Source organism: Miniopterus natalensis, chromosome 15 (assembly GCF_054644295.1).
Source record: "Miniopterus natalensis isolate mMinNat1 chromosome 15, mMinNat1.hap1, whole genome shotgun sequence".
Lineage (NCBI taxonomy): Eukaryota > Metazoa > Chordata > Mammalia > Chiroptera > Miniopteridae > Miniopterus > Miniopterus natalensis.
Genome location: NC_142095.1, coordinates 42,367,513 through 42,381,488, shown reverse-complemented (window position 1 = coordinate 42,381,488; position 13,976 = coordinate 42,367,513). Strand labels below are relative to the sequence as shown.

The following is a 13,976-nucleotide window of genomic DNA, read 5'->3' as shown; positions in this document are numbered from 1 at the left end:
TAACCTCTAGCTTATAATCAGAGGCCTTGCCTATAACTGCCACGGAGCACAGTACAAGGGTGGCAAGCTCAGAGGCCCACGGCAGCCAGACAGGGGACATATGGGGTGAAGGCAGCCGACAGTGGCCACGTGGGGTTGAGAGCCCACTGTTGCCAGGGGCCCAGTTACTCAAGAGGCGATGTAAGTCTAGATATTTAAGTGCAATCCCCTGAATTTTTAAAATTGACAATTAATTTACATTTAAAAACTACCAGGAGGCAAACAGATTTTTTGGGGGGCAGTCACCAGATTTGGCTTTTGCTAAGAAGTGTGTATTGTCCACATGTATCATCTGATAGTTGCTCACACTGTCTGCTGGAGGGAAATATCTTATTTGGTTGGAGTTTCTGAAGTTGTTTGGAAGAAACTGACCTCTATTGTTTCTTTTGTAAAATTATCTTCTTAAAATAAATTTTACTGCAGAAAATTTGAGGATACAGGAATCATTATAAATATTAAGTAATCAAAGTATTCATGATATTGAATTGTTCATATATGATACCTCATTTGGGTGTCATCTTCTGTCCCCAAAGTGGTTAGAATAAAAAAACAACAACATTCAGCTAAGGTGTAATAAGCTTTTGGCTTAAAACATAGATTTCAATACTTATTATAGTAAATTATCAGGCAGCCCCTCAATTTGAAGTGTTCTGTGAAGAACTAGAAATCTCTAAGGAAAATTGGACTGCTTTTATCTTTTTAATATTAGAAATTCAGGTTTGAAATTAAGCTTTAAATTTTTTTGCATATCCATATATTGTTCCACAGATAAATTGAAATTACTTTTCATTTGGCAGTTTTGAAGCAAGTAAGTGAGCGAAATTTGAAGTTGATCACTTATAATTACATTGATCTTCATTTTCCTTCCTGGGTAGTCTTCAAAGTGACAATGCTCAGAGCAAATGTCACCTCGTCAACAGCAGCTCTGCGACATCCTAATTGCAGCAGACAGATGTGCTTCGGGAACCGGGAAAAGTGTTCTCAGAGGAGCGGAGAAGGGCTCCGCCAGCCGTAGGACTGGTCAGCTGTGGGCTCCTTGCCTCAGAGCCCCAAGAACTTGTGCAGTGCTTGACTTTGGTTAAGGGGAAAAAATGTGGAGATGGGTGTGTGTGTGTGTGTGTGTGTGTGTGTGTGTGACGGTGTAGACAGAACCCAGGGAACATGGAAGGAAATGACTATCAGTCAAACAAGAAATGTTTCTTCTGACAGGTGTATTGTAGGCCAGAGAATAAATAATGAAAGAAATGACAGTAATTTAAATGTGTTTACTTCAGTGTACCATTGCTTGAAATATGATTGCATAGTGAAGACCTCATTATAGACCATACTTGGCACATAAATATGATACCTATGTTGAGGGGTAATTAATTTGCTCTCAGGGATGGAGTGATGGGTCACCTGTAGCCCTGCCTCTCTTGTCTGCATTGGACAAGTCCAATCCAGAAACAAAGATACTTTACTCTCCTAGCATTTTAAAATCTGCCAAGCCAGACACTCATTTTAGGAGCTGTGAGGTCATTATAATTTGGAAATTATGAGCAGAATGCCTAGGTGTGAGGACAGATGACAGTGTGGGGAATTGTAGACAGAATGTGCCCCTGGGTGTTACTGAAACAAGATGCCTCGCCAGGCATTTTTTATCTCCCATTTCTGACAGTGAGTCTTCAAAAGGTCCATTACCTGAATCTTGCAGTAAATATCGGGTAGAGGAGTAATTCTCAAACTGTGACACGGATCAGAATTACCTGGAAGGATTATACATTTGCAGGCAGTTGAGCCTCAACCTCAGCAATTGTGAGGCAGTAGGTCTGGGATAGGGCCTGAGGATGTGCATTTCTGACACGCTCCCAACTGCTGCTGCAGCTGGTCTGCGGACCACACTTTGCCAACCACTTATATAGGAAACCAATTACTGAATTCAAATACATTGTTAAATTGAGCACCTTTACAAGGAAGAGAACTTTCCAGTGCAATAGAAATTAGGGTAACTCTCATTTAGAAACAGTGCAAAAGAACACCAGGCTGCTGGGGGAGGTAAGCTGTGTGTTCAGAGAAAGTGCATTCTAGGGGTGAATTTCTTCCACTTGCTAATTTTATGATTTCAGGGAAGTTACTGAGTTCCTCTGTGCCTCAGCTTCCTTATTGGTCTAAAGCACGTGGCCAGATTCCCTGCACCGTGCACCGTTGGTAGGATTTCATGAGATGATTCCTGGAAAACTTCTAGCATGAGAACCTGCGTATGTGGGGAGGGGCTCTAGTATTACATGAAGACATTAATAATATGTCTAAGGGAAGTAATTCTATATGACCGCATAGATGTCTTAGTCTGTTGGGGCTGCTGTAACAAAATATCAGACTGGGTAGCTTATAAATAAATTATTTTTCACAATTCTTGAGGCTTAACATTTGCAACCCAGATGGCTGCATGGTAGGGTGAGGACTGTTCTCCGGGTTGCAGACTTCTCACTGTATCCTCATATGGTGGAAGGGGCTAGGGGACAGTGTGGGATCTCTTTTATAAGAACAATGATCCCATTCGTGGGGACTCCACCCTCATGACCTAGTTACCTCCCAAAGGCTCTTTCTAACACCCTCACATTGGCCATAAGGATTCCAACACGTGAGTTTTGTGAGGACACAAGCACTTAGACCACACCAACCTGCATGGAGAGATTGAAAGGTATCGCTTGTCTGGATGTCAGATTTGGGGCTACCTAGTATAGGAGACTTTTCTTATGCAGAAAGCTGTCTGAGGTGCAGTGCACATGTTGCGGGTGCTATTGTTTTAATTGTTGACACTATCACAGATGTTCCCCATTTCTCCTCCCTCTGTACTCCTTTACCAGTCCCTGTCCCCCGACCCCCCAGCCTCGCCACATTGCTCTCTGTGTGCATGGACTATGCATGTATGCGTATATGTTCGTTGGTTAAACTCTTCCTGTCCCCTCCTGCCCTGCCCCTGCCCTCTGAGATCTGTCAGTCTGTTCCATGTTTCCATGCCTCTGGTCCTATTTTGTTCATCATTTTATTTTGTTCATTAGATTCTACATAAAAATGAGATCCTGTGAGACTTGTACTTTCTCTGACTGGTTTATTTCGCTTAGCATAATACTCTCCAGGTCCACCCATGCTGTGCCAAAGGGTAAGAGTTCACTCATTTTTACAGCTGCTTAGTATTCCATGGTGTGAATGTGCCCCAGCTTTTTACCCACTCACCTACTGATGGGCACTTAGCTATTGTGAACTGCACTGTTATGAACATAGGGGTGCATAAATTCTTTCTGATTAGTGTTTCGGTGTTCTTAGGATATATTCCTAAAGTGGGATCACTGGGTCAAAGGGCAGCTCCATTTTAAATTTTTTGAGTTCACTCCATACTGTTTCCCACAGTGGCTGCCCCCATCTGCATTCCCCCCAGCAGTGCACTGGGGCTCCCCTTTCTCCACACCCTCGCCAACACTTGTTATTTGTTGACTTGTTGATGGAGCCATTCTGGCAGGTGTGAGGTGACACCTCATTGTGGTTTTAATTTGCATCTCTCTGATGATCAGCGACGTTGAGCATTTTCTCATGTGTCTCTTGGCCATCTGTATGTCCTCTTTGAAGAAGTGTCTACTCAGGTCCTTTGCCCATTTTTTACTTGGATTGTTTGTCTTCCTGGTGTTGAGTTGTATGAGTTCTTTATATATTTTGGAAATTAATTCCTTATTAGATGTATCCTTAGCAAATGTGTTCTCCCATCCAGTGGGCTCCCTTTTCATTTTGTTAATGGTTTCTTTTGCTGTGCAGAAGCCTTTTAGTTTGATGGAGTCCCATTTGTTTATTTTCTCCTTTGTGTCCCTTGCCATAGGAGGTATATCAGCAAAAATATTGTTATGGGAGATGTCTGAGGTTTTACTGTCTGTTTTCTTGTAGGAATATTATGGTCTCGTGACTTACATTTAAGTCTTTTAATCATTTTGAGTTTATTCTCGTGTGTGGTGAAAGGTGGTGGCCTAGTTTCATTTTTTTGCATGTCCCTGTCCAACTTCCCAACACCATTTATCGAAGAGTAACATATGTTCTTTGTCATATCAATAATATTAGTGTGCTTATTTGGGTTTTATCTCAAATGTGGTTGGGAATATTTTACATGTCCCAAGAGTCTGTTATGTTAGCAACTTAAATGATTGTTTTTCTATGGTGTAATAACAGGTTTTTGCTTAGAAGGCTGCATCCATTGCTGGGCAATTAGAGCAAGATGAACATATTTAAAAGCTGCATAGAGTAGAAGGGGGGGAAGGCATGGAGCATAAACTTAGACTCTCACAATAGGCTTTCATTTAAATGATCTCTGGGTGTTTTTTTTGGCTAGTGCATAAACACCTCAGAGCTTTGTTCATCTTTCCCAGTGTTTGTCCTGAAGTGCCCCGTGCACTTGGGGAAATAATAGCAAGTTTGTTCCACTTTTAAAACAATTGTGTATCTGTTGAGTGTCTGAGGGGAGACCCATGGTTCAAAAGGGGCTGTTTTTCTCATTGTCGTCACTTTTTCAGATTCTGTAATTATGCTCCATACTGATTCAAAATGAAGTTAGCACTTGGCAATAGTTATGTGAGCCCAAGCCTGCTTTGTCCTTGCATATTTTACCAATTCCCACTATAACATCCGAATGCAAGCAGGAAATATTGCTGTTTTCTTTCTTCTGTTGGAAGCCCAGGATTCCTTCTGAAATATTTAATCCATATTTTGAAATAGAAATATATCATACATGTCACAACTTCTGCGGCAGAGAGATGACTTCTGTTTATTCAATGAAGTCTATTATTTTCTGAAGTAATTGATTTGAAAATAAAGCGGCAGCTCTTCCATGCTGCCCTTTGTTTTCGCCGTGGTGGTTTAGGTTTTTGCATTCAGCTGGTGCTAAGATTGTGCCGCCTACCCTCAAAGTGCAGGCATTTCCCTTTGCAACTGGAGCAGCGATGCTTGACAGGTTCTTCTGTTGGTGATGTTGAGCAGAACAGGTGGACATAGCATTTTGTAAGGTTTTAAAATACGCCTTTAATGGCAGAAAATGCTGAGAACTATTGATTACCATACATATATGTATGTCCATGACTGAGCAGTAAATGGTAACACAGTAACCAGGAGGGAGCTAATAAACTATTAGGGGTAACGACTGTACGTTTGCTTTTCCTTTTCTTTACTTTGCGGGAAAGAGAAATGCCTTATTGTGTCCTTGCGTGGGTACAGAGATACCAGACCTCGAATTGTAATTGGATTTTGTTTTGTTGATGGTTTCCTTTGTTGTAGAAAACTTTTTAGTTTGATGTAGTGCCATTTGTTTGTTTTTTCTTTGGTTTCCCTTGCCTGAGGAGGTATATCAGAAAAAATATTGCTTCGAGAAATGTCCAAGATTTTCCTGCCTATGTTTTCTTCTAGGATTTTTATGGTTGCCAGTCTTACATTTAAGTCTTTAATCATTTTGAGTTTAGACTTGTGTATGGTGTGAGAAGGTTGTCTAGTTTTGTTTGTTTTTTGCATATACCTGTCCAACTTTTCCGCTCCAGTTATTACTGTCTTTACCCCATTGTATATTCTTGCCTCTTTTGTCAAATATTAATTGACAATATATGTGTGGATTTATTTCTGGGCTCTCTATTCCATTCCATTCCATTCATTTATAAGTCTGACTTTACTCCAGTACTGTGCTGTTTTGATTACTATGGACTTGTAGTGTAGTTTGATTTCAAGTAGCATGATACCTTCAACTTTTTTCTTCTTTCTCAAAATTGCTGAGGCTATATGGGGTCTTTTGTGGTTCCATATAAATGTTTGTATTATGTGGTCTAGTTCTATTAAATGTGCCATTGGATACATGGGAATTGTGGTGTTAAGGTATGGGTATTGCAATGAGTTGAACCCAGTGATTCCACTTCTGAGAATATATCCCAAAAAATCCAAAATTCTAATTCGAATGAATATATGCCCCACTGTGTTCATTGCAGCATTATTTATAATAGCCAAGATTTGGAAGCAACCCAAGTGCCCATCAGTAGATGAGTGGTTTAAAAAAAAAAAAAAAAAAATCTGTGGTACATTTACACACTATAATACTACTAAGCAGTAAAAAACAAGGAAATGATACCTTTTGTGACAGCATGGATGGACCTAGAGGGTATTATGCTAAGTGAAATAAGCTACTCATAGAAAGTAAAATACCATATGATTTCACTTATATGTGGAATCTAATGAATAAAATATACAAACAGGTAAAACAGAAAGAGACTCATAGGTACAGAGAACAGGCTGACAGCTGTTGGAACGAAAGGGGTTGGGGCATTAGGTCAAAAAGGTGAAAGGGAAAAGTACGAATTGGTAGTTGGAGAATGGCCAGAGAGATGTGGATTGTAGCAGGGAGCATGTAGTCAATAATGTCGGGAGAATGGGGTATGGGCATGGGGGTGCTTGGAGCAGTGGGGGATCACTTTATAGAGTGCATGGTTTTCTGGCCACTTTGCTGTACAGGTGAAACTGGTGTGAAATACTGTGTAAACTGTGGTTGAAAATTTAAAAAAATAAAAATTAAAAAAAAGTAATTGGATTTTTTCAAAGACAAAGGGCACCTTAACACCATTACCTTACCACCACTTACCACCACTACCTAAACGCACTGAATTACACTTTCTGCCATCATTTCTGCTGTGAACTCTATCTTTAAGAACTACGAAAGTTATTAGTATTAAGTAAGTAATAGTACCAACAGAATTTTTAAACCTGTTTCTAAAAATGATAAGGCAATTTTGATATAAGGGTGCTAGAAAGTAGTACTGTAAAGATGGTCACATTCTGCATTTTGTAATTAATGTCTTTATGACAGTGAGAAATTGACCCAAGAATAACGAAGTGCTGATGGTAGATTAAAAATAAATTGCTCTATTAGTTCAGGAGACTAGATGGGTAAGGACTGGACAAATAAAATAACTTATGTGGAATAATGCTAGTTTTACTGACCAGTGACCCTCTTCACCCTCTGACCAGTAAGAGGCCTTTGTCTTTGTCAAGCTTGCCATCTGGGAGTAGTCGGAGGAGTACAGAGGAGGCAAATTTTTTTTTTAAACCAGCTGGTGTCCATGTCACATGTATGTCTCTGGATAATCAACTGAGTGGTAATGATTATAAGTAGCTTTGGGGCATGATCTTCAACCTTGGCATTCCTGACATCTAGGGCTGGATGATTATTTGCTGTGAGGGGACCTCCCCGTATGTTGTAGGATGCTCAGCAGCATCACTGACCTCTACCCACTAGATGCCAGTAGCACCCTCACCCTCAATTGTGAAAACCAGAAGTGTCAGCAGACACTGTAAAATACCTCTAGGAGGTGAGGGATGGGCAGAGTTGCACCCTGGTTGAGAACCACCGCTCTAGGTGTTTGGGATAGGAATATCTAATTCACATTTCCCATGATTTATTTTTTATTATCCTTCACAGCCGTGACTGGCAAGTCATTAAGGCCATTTTAAGGTGAGACCCCACTCAGTGATCATAGCTGCAAAAAACTGCATCACTTTGGCCCCACGGAAGCTCTAGGAATTCACTGAAAAGTAAGCACAAATGAGATTCCTCACCCTTACCTACTTTCCCATCAGTAGACATTCCTATTACTCTGTTTTCAGTGCCAATTCATTTTAGTAATGCCACTCAAATGGTTCAGAATTGCAGCAAATAAGGGAGAGTCTGCCTACTAAGTAGAGTTCATCTCTTCCCAGTGAATGAAAATGCAAGAGGAGAAATGTCGCTGTAGATGCGGGGTACTGCTGAATTTGATTTGACAAGCTAATCATGACATCAGCAGCGCCCTGCGGGTGTGGGGCGTCGGGGAAGATGATTGCTAATGATAGCTGGCAGCCTGATTTCTCACTCTCCCCTAATTCCGAATGCGTGTTGTGCTTGATGTGCGTGTCATTTAGAAATTTAGACTCGGCCAGATGCTGCATTTGATATGTTGTATGCGGTTCTGTTTGCTTTACAAAAGGCCTGTTGGAGTCGGAGCCCCCAAAATGATTTCTAAGTGAGGAGAAAAAGCTCTGATTAGATTATTGAGTTCCATCAGGAAAAAATATGGACTCTAGACTGGAGCTGTTAACAGTGGCATGGTTGTTTACCTAACAGGGAGAGAGACGGATGATATTCAGAAGGTACATTTTTCACATAGGTAAACTGGCATTTTAAAAAATGTCTTTGTTGATTTCAGAGAGAGGAAGGGAGAGGGTGAGAGAGAAACATCAATGATGAGTCATTGATCAGCTGCCTCCTGCACGCCCCCTGCTGAGGATCGAGCCCGAAACCCAGGCATGTGCCCTGACCAGAGATTGAACTGTGATCTCCTGGATCATAGGTTGGTGTTCAACCACTGAGCCACACTGGCCTGGCGGTAAATTGGCATTTTTAAAAGTGGTATTATCTATATTACTGATTTGCAGAGTATTTTCTGACTTAATAAGATTGTCTCTTGGACAAGCCTAGATTGTTATTAGGGATGATATTAAATATTTTATTTAAATCTAAGTGCCTGGGGGGAAATACTTCATGCTTATTTTGAAATGCCACATGGAAGGCATGGCTGATTCCTGAGATGTGGTGTCTTGTGTTTTAGATACGTGGCGGTTTTACAGTGATGTTAATAAAAGGTCTTGGGAGCCTTATTTGGCATTGCTGTCTACCACTCCTCAATTTTATGTCTCAGAGAGACATCACTGTTCCAAGCACTGAACATTTTTCCTACTCCAGGAAGCCAGTTCGAGTTGACCAGCATTGGCATGTGACCGTAGATCACTGGTTGGTCTCAATTTCAACCCTGGACAAGGTAACACATTAGAAAATTCTACTCTAGGCCGTAGCTGTCCAAGGGCACTGTATTAATGCTGTCTAAGATAGTAGCTATTGAGCCACATGTGGCTGTTAAAAGCTTGAAATATGGCTAGTGTGACTAAGGAATGGACGTTTTAATTTAATTTTTTTGATTAAACGTACATGTAAAGAGCCACTTGTAGCTACCAGGTGTGATACTGTATAGCACAGCTGTAGGCTTTGAGAAACACTTTGGGCTCTGGGATTCTGGTCACCCTGGTCTTTCTGAACAGGCCCCTCCCAGCTCCGGAGCAGATGGCATAGCCTCAAGCCCCTAGGCTGCTCACTCGGGCAGTAAAAGAGTAGTGGTTGTGTAGTCAGCAATCCTAGTAGGTTAAGGTTGCGAAAGTCTGATTTATACTCAGGCATCTCCGATATTGAAAGGGAGAAGAGGGGTCAGCGGAGACAAATACTTTTAAATCTGCTCTCTTCCCTTGTTTAAAAAGTTATACCTATGCAATGGAATAGCTGCTTTTAAGATTTTTGTTGTTGTTTTGTGTGCAATAGTATTTCCCCCTTATATTTCCCACTGAGCATTTTAGCACACCTCTGCTAAGCAGGGAAGAATCTTTGGGACTAATCACAGGAACAATACAGGGTGGGCCAAACGTGGGTCTGCAGTTGTGACTACGTGACGCACAGTCTATTCTTGTATTATTGATTAATGACTGTGTTATTTTCCATGTGAAGAGCTGTAAGCTACTTTTGCCCCGCCCTGTATTTGGCGGTGTAGAATATTTATGCATGGCAAGAAGCACCAAGGTGTTACCCATGAACTCTTTGGTTATGTTCTAAATCATGGAATTTCAAAGGGTGCAAGGTCCTCGGTCATGACACTAAGCACTAGAAGCCACTCTGCGTGGCTCTTTCGTTATGTGGCTGTCATCTTGCTGCGATGAGGACCTGGGAAGTGACTGGAGTTTATAAATGCCTTTGGGTTTATGAAGCTTCCAGTCTGGCTTGAACCAAGACCTTGCCAGTCCCCTATTCCCTGGTGGATACCGTAGGATGAGTGACGGAACCAAGAAAATTCTCTCCATCTCCGCCCTGTCAGGTCACAGTGCTCAGAGAGCTTGGAAATGGAAGTGATGATAATTGATATGTAGTTTGTATTTACATACCTGAAACGCTGGAAAACACTTATGCAATCAGTCAATTAAATGTTGGCATGTCTAAAGCATGTAGGTATTCACAGTGGCACTCCTCGTAAACCTTTTTTTTTTTTTTAAATTTAAAATTTGTTCTTTTTTCCACCCAGGTTGCCCAACCTTGAGAAGTTACCCCGAGTCCCCCGTTCTGCTTATAAAAGGGAAATAATTGGCGCACCTACCCTTAGGTGGGTGAGACTTGAGTGAGGCGGTAAATGAGGGCATTCAGCACAGTAAGCGGATGTCATAAATTACTTCCTAAATTGTAGCTCTTGTTATTGCTGCTGCTGCTGTTGTGTATCGTAACGATTATGTTTATTAAGTAAAACACAGTGTTGTAAATCCAAACACACAAAGGCCTAGAGACGCTACTGGTAAAGGAATATTTAGGTAGGATTTTTTTCCAACCTGGGGATTCTTTTGCAGTGCACATCAATCTCCCTTAATTTCATTTGTTTTGTAGATTAAGAGTTTCCTAACCAGATGTTCTGAAAGCTGGGCACATCCTTGCCTCTCAAAACTGGCTCTTTAAAATGAACCAGATGGTTTATTGTGACAATAAATAGACTTATCTTTTAAGGTATTGTCCGATTATACAAAATCGTGCTCTAACGACTTAAAAATACTTACGGTAATTTTCTTTTTATTGATGACCAGCCCTGAACGCTGGAATAAACACAGACAGGTTATGTCCTCTTGTTGAACCAACAGTGCTTGGTATTTTAGTTACAGAAAGAGAAAGTATCTCTAACTCATTAAGTTGAAGTGTTAGGATTATTAAAATGTAGTTACTTAACGATTACATCATATGTATTTTCATATTTAATTTATGTTCCAAATTATTGACATTGAGTATCAGCAGTGTTTGGATTAATTAGATTAACTCTTTCAGAAATTCACTCACAGCAATATTTTGGGGAAGGTTTGATTCATTTGACCTATTTCATCTAGGAATTTGGATTCTGATTATATGAGAATTTTCTGGGGAAAATGCTTCTCTTTTTGGGTGTAAGGATGTGCTTAAATTTAGAGTGAAATCTGTTCCTTATGACCTCAGGGTGTCTGTGCATTAATGTGGAAAATGATGTTAGGATAAAATCCTGAACAATTAGGGACAAGTATCTAAAACTCAATTAACCTTTAGCAGCTCACCCCCTAGCAGTAACATGCTCTCATTTCCATGCTGTGGGATTAAATGGATTCCTTATCATTGCAAAACTGAAGACAAAAGTCAAACTCTGCAACACCAGTTTTAGCCAATGCACCTGAGCAGGTCTCCGAGGATTGGGGATGTGCCCCACCAACTCAATTTGCAATATTTTCAATAGGTTATACTCTCCTCCTGTTAATGCTTTATTTTTATGAATCCATGTTAAATCTATCTTCGGGTGATTTTGTGAGAAATGAAATGAACCTCCCAGCCTGGGCCTTGAGGCCCAGATTTATACAATAATCACCACATTACTTGCACAGCCAGTGTGTATTGAGGTGAGGTGTGCTAACAATATTCAAAGACTTTACATTTTCTAGAAAAGCAAAATGTCCCACCCATCTTGAAATTTCCTTAATAGTAAATAATTTTATCATATTAGTTGAATATGTTAAGCCTGTGTATGTTCTGTACTTTTGACACTTTCTTTGTTTAAATTATTGCTGAATAATAACAGGACGTGGCAGGGATTCCCTAGTATCTCACCGTAGATGAGTAAGTGTCCGTAGACCTATCTTAGGAGACATGAAAGTGCTGTGTGTGCCCTGGTGGTCTTGGCTTGTAAGCTTTACCTGCTAGGCCTCTTGCAAAGATAAGAACACACCAGAGGAAGAAAATTGAGACACAAGTTGTCATTGTGCACTTCGCTATAACTCTTTGTAATGAACTTATTTGGGTCAGTACTATGGATTTTTATAATAATGGTCCCCCCACATTGTTTCATTTATTTCAAAACAGTGATGCAGTGAGCTGTCCTTTTGTATATTGAGATCATTCACTAGTTGTCTTAATCACCAATCCATGAATTTATATAACACATGTGGATTATTCAGCATTTATGTGTCCCCCCTCCCAACCCCATGTTTTCTTGGGTGGAGTTTTGATCCGATGAATTTTAGGATTAGAGGGAAGAGTTCTCACTAGCATCACCTACTAAAAATTCTAAGTGGAAGCACTTTTCCTCTCTGTTGCAAGCATTTAAGTTGTGCTCACCTTAATGGTTCTTCCCAGATGAGCTCTACATACTCCTCTTGGGCGCGGTTCCCCTTGGGGCCTTGCATTTCAGCTGTCTTGTGCACTTTTCTGACTTTGAGCACAGACTGTGCACCCACCGCCATGAAGGATACTGTGGGACAGGGTGAACCTGTGCAAGGAGAGACGCGCAAGAGGACAGATGAGCAACCTGAGCCATCTCCCAGGGCTGCTGGCCTCCGGAATTCACATTTTCACATGCACGCCCACTTCTCGGCGCTGCCAGCCCCGCCGGCACTATCAGAGCATCCTGCCTACTGTATGATGCCAATATGGACTTTTTTCATTTTCCCAGTTGATAAAGAATTGCTAGTGAGCATTTGCCTCTGGAGGTAGCATATTTAAAAGGTTTTAAGAAAATGTGCTCCCATGATCTAAAGATAAAATGTTTGTGTAAACTACGGAGGGACATCTTCCTTGTGTCAACTTCTCACACCGCCCTGAGCTAAACTGTGAATTTGTTTCGCAGTGAAATGTGTTTTTTTTCCAGAGGAGTGTCATCATTTTCACAGCTCGAACAGATTTTTAGAGCAAAACAGAGACAAATAGAAGACTTTTCAGAAGGCAGCTGTGTGTGAGTGGGGGAAGGGGGATTTGGGGGAAGGTTTTAGGAAAGGTCTGTGGCAAATACCTTTCCCCACAGATTTTGATAATTTTTGGTAGCTTTTTCTGGACTTTACTAGAAAATTCACACCTTGTAAACAGCCAGTGCTCCAATTTTCTTACATTAACCTTTGACATGCACACAATCAAAAGGTTAACATCTGGTATTATGTGACTAAAATAATGAAACTCTTTATTTAGATGATGTAACCCAGTCTGCAGCACTTTGAGTAGGCACTGTGGGTCAGATGTAGAATATCACTGTGGGAATCAAGATAATCTTGATAGTTTGATGGGGAGGATGGTCATTAAACACATAAGTATAAACACTACATAACGCAAATGTGCAAAGTGCTAGAAAGGAGACACGCAGAATGCTAATGAAATTAAAAACACAGCCTTTGTCTGCGATTTTGCATGCTAATCACTAGCCACAGGTGGCTATTTAAATATAACTTAATTTTATTTATTTAATTTTTATTGTAATTCACATGTATTTAATTTAATTCAAATTAAATGAAATTAAAAATGTACTCCCTTCGTCACACTTCCACCTTTCAGGTGCTCCGCAGTCACCTGCGGCCTCCATATCGGACAGCACAGCTCTAGCCCCCCCATTCAGCACAGACTGGTCCTGTGGCCAGCACTGCAGCTACAGGCTTGAGAGGTTCCCCCTGCAGAGCAAGGTGTTCACCCTTAGATGGGAGAGCTGAGCAGTCACTGACCAGTGGAAACGTGGGGTGCAAGGGAGAGCAGTGCTGGCAGAGGAAAGCTCTAGCACATGGAAGTGGCCTGGACTAAGCTTGAGCTGTTGTGAGTGGAGTTGTGACTGCTCCACGCAGGCCTGTTTTAAAGTGGGGTAAGGGTACTGATGCTCTCGATGGCACTGTAACCATGTAAAACAAGCCTTATTAGGCATCTATGGAAGGATAGTGGTACCTTCAAAAAATAATGGATCTGGCATCCAAAACAACTGAAAAGTATTTTAAAATCTTTATCGCGTTTTTCTGCATAAAAGAACAAAGAATTCTTTCGTAACAAAGTGAAAATTTTA

General features: G+C 40.8%; 1 protein-coding gene across 1 annotated transcript in view; it reads left to right on the top strand.

The window, feature by feature from the left end:
- FHIT (fragile histidine triad diadenosine triphosphatase) overlaps positions 1-13,976 on the top strand; it is a 1,229,373-nt gene that overhangs the window by 695,161 nt on the left and 520,236 nt on the right. The gene's annotated exons all lie outside the window — the stretch shown is intronic.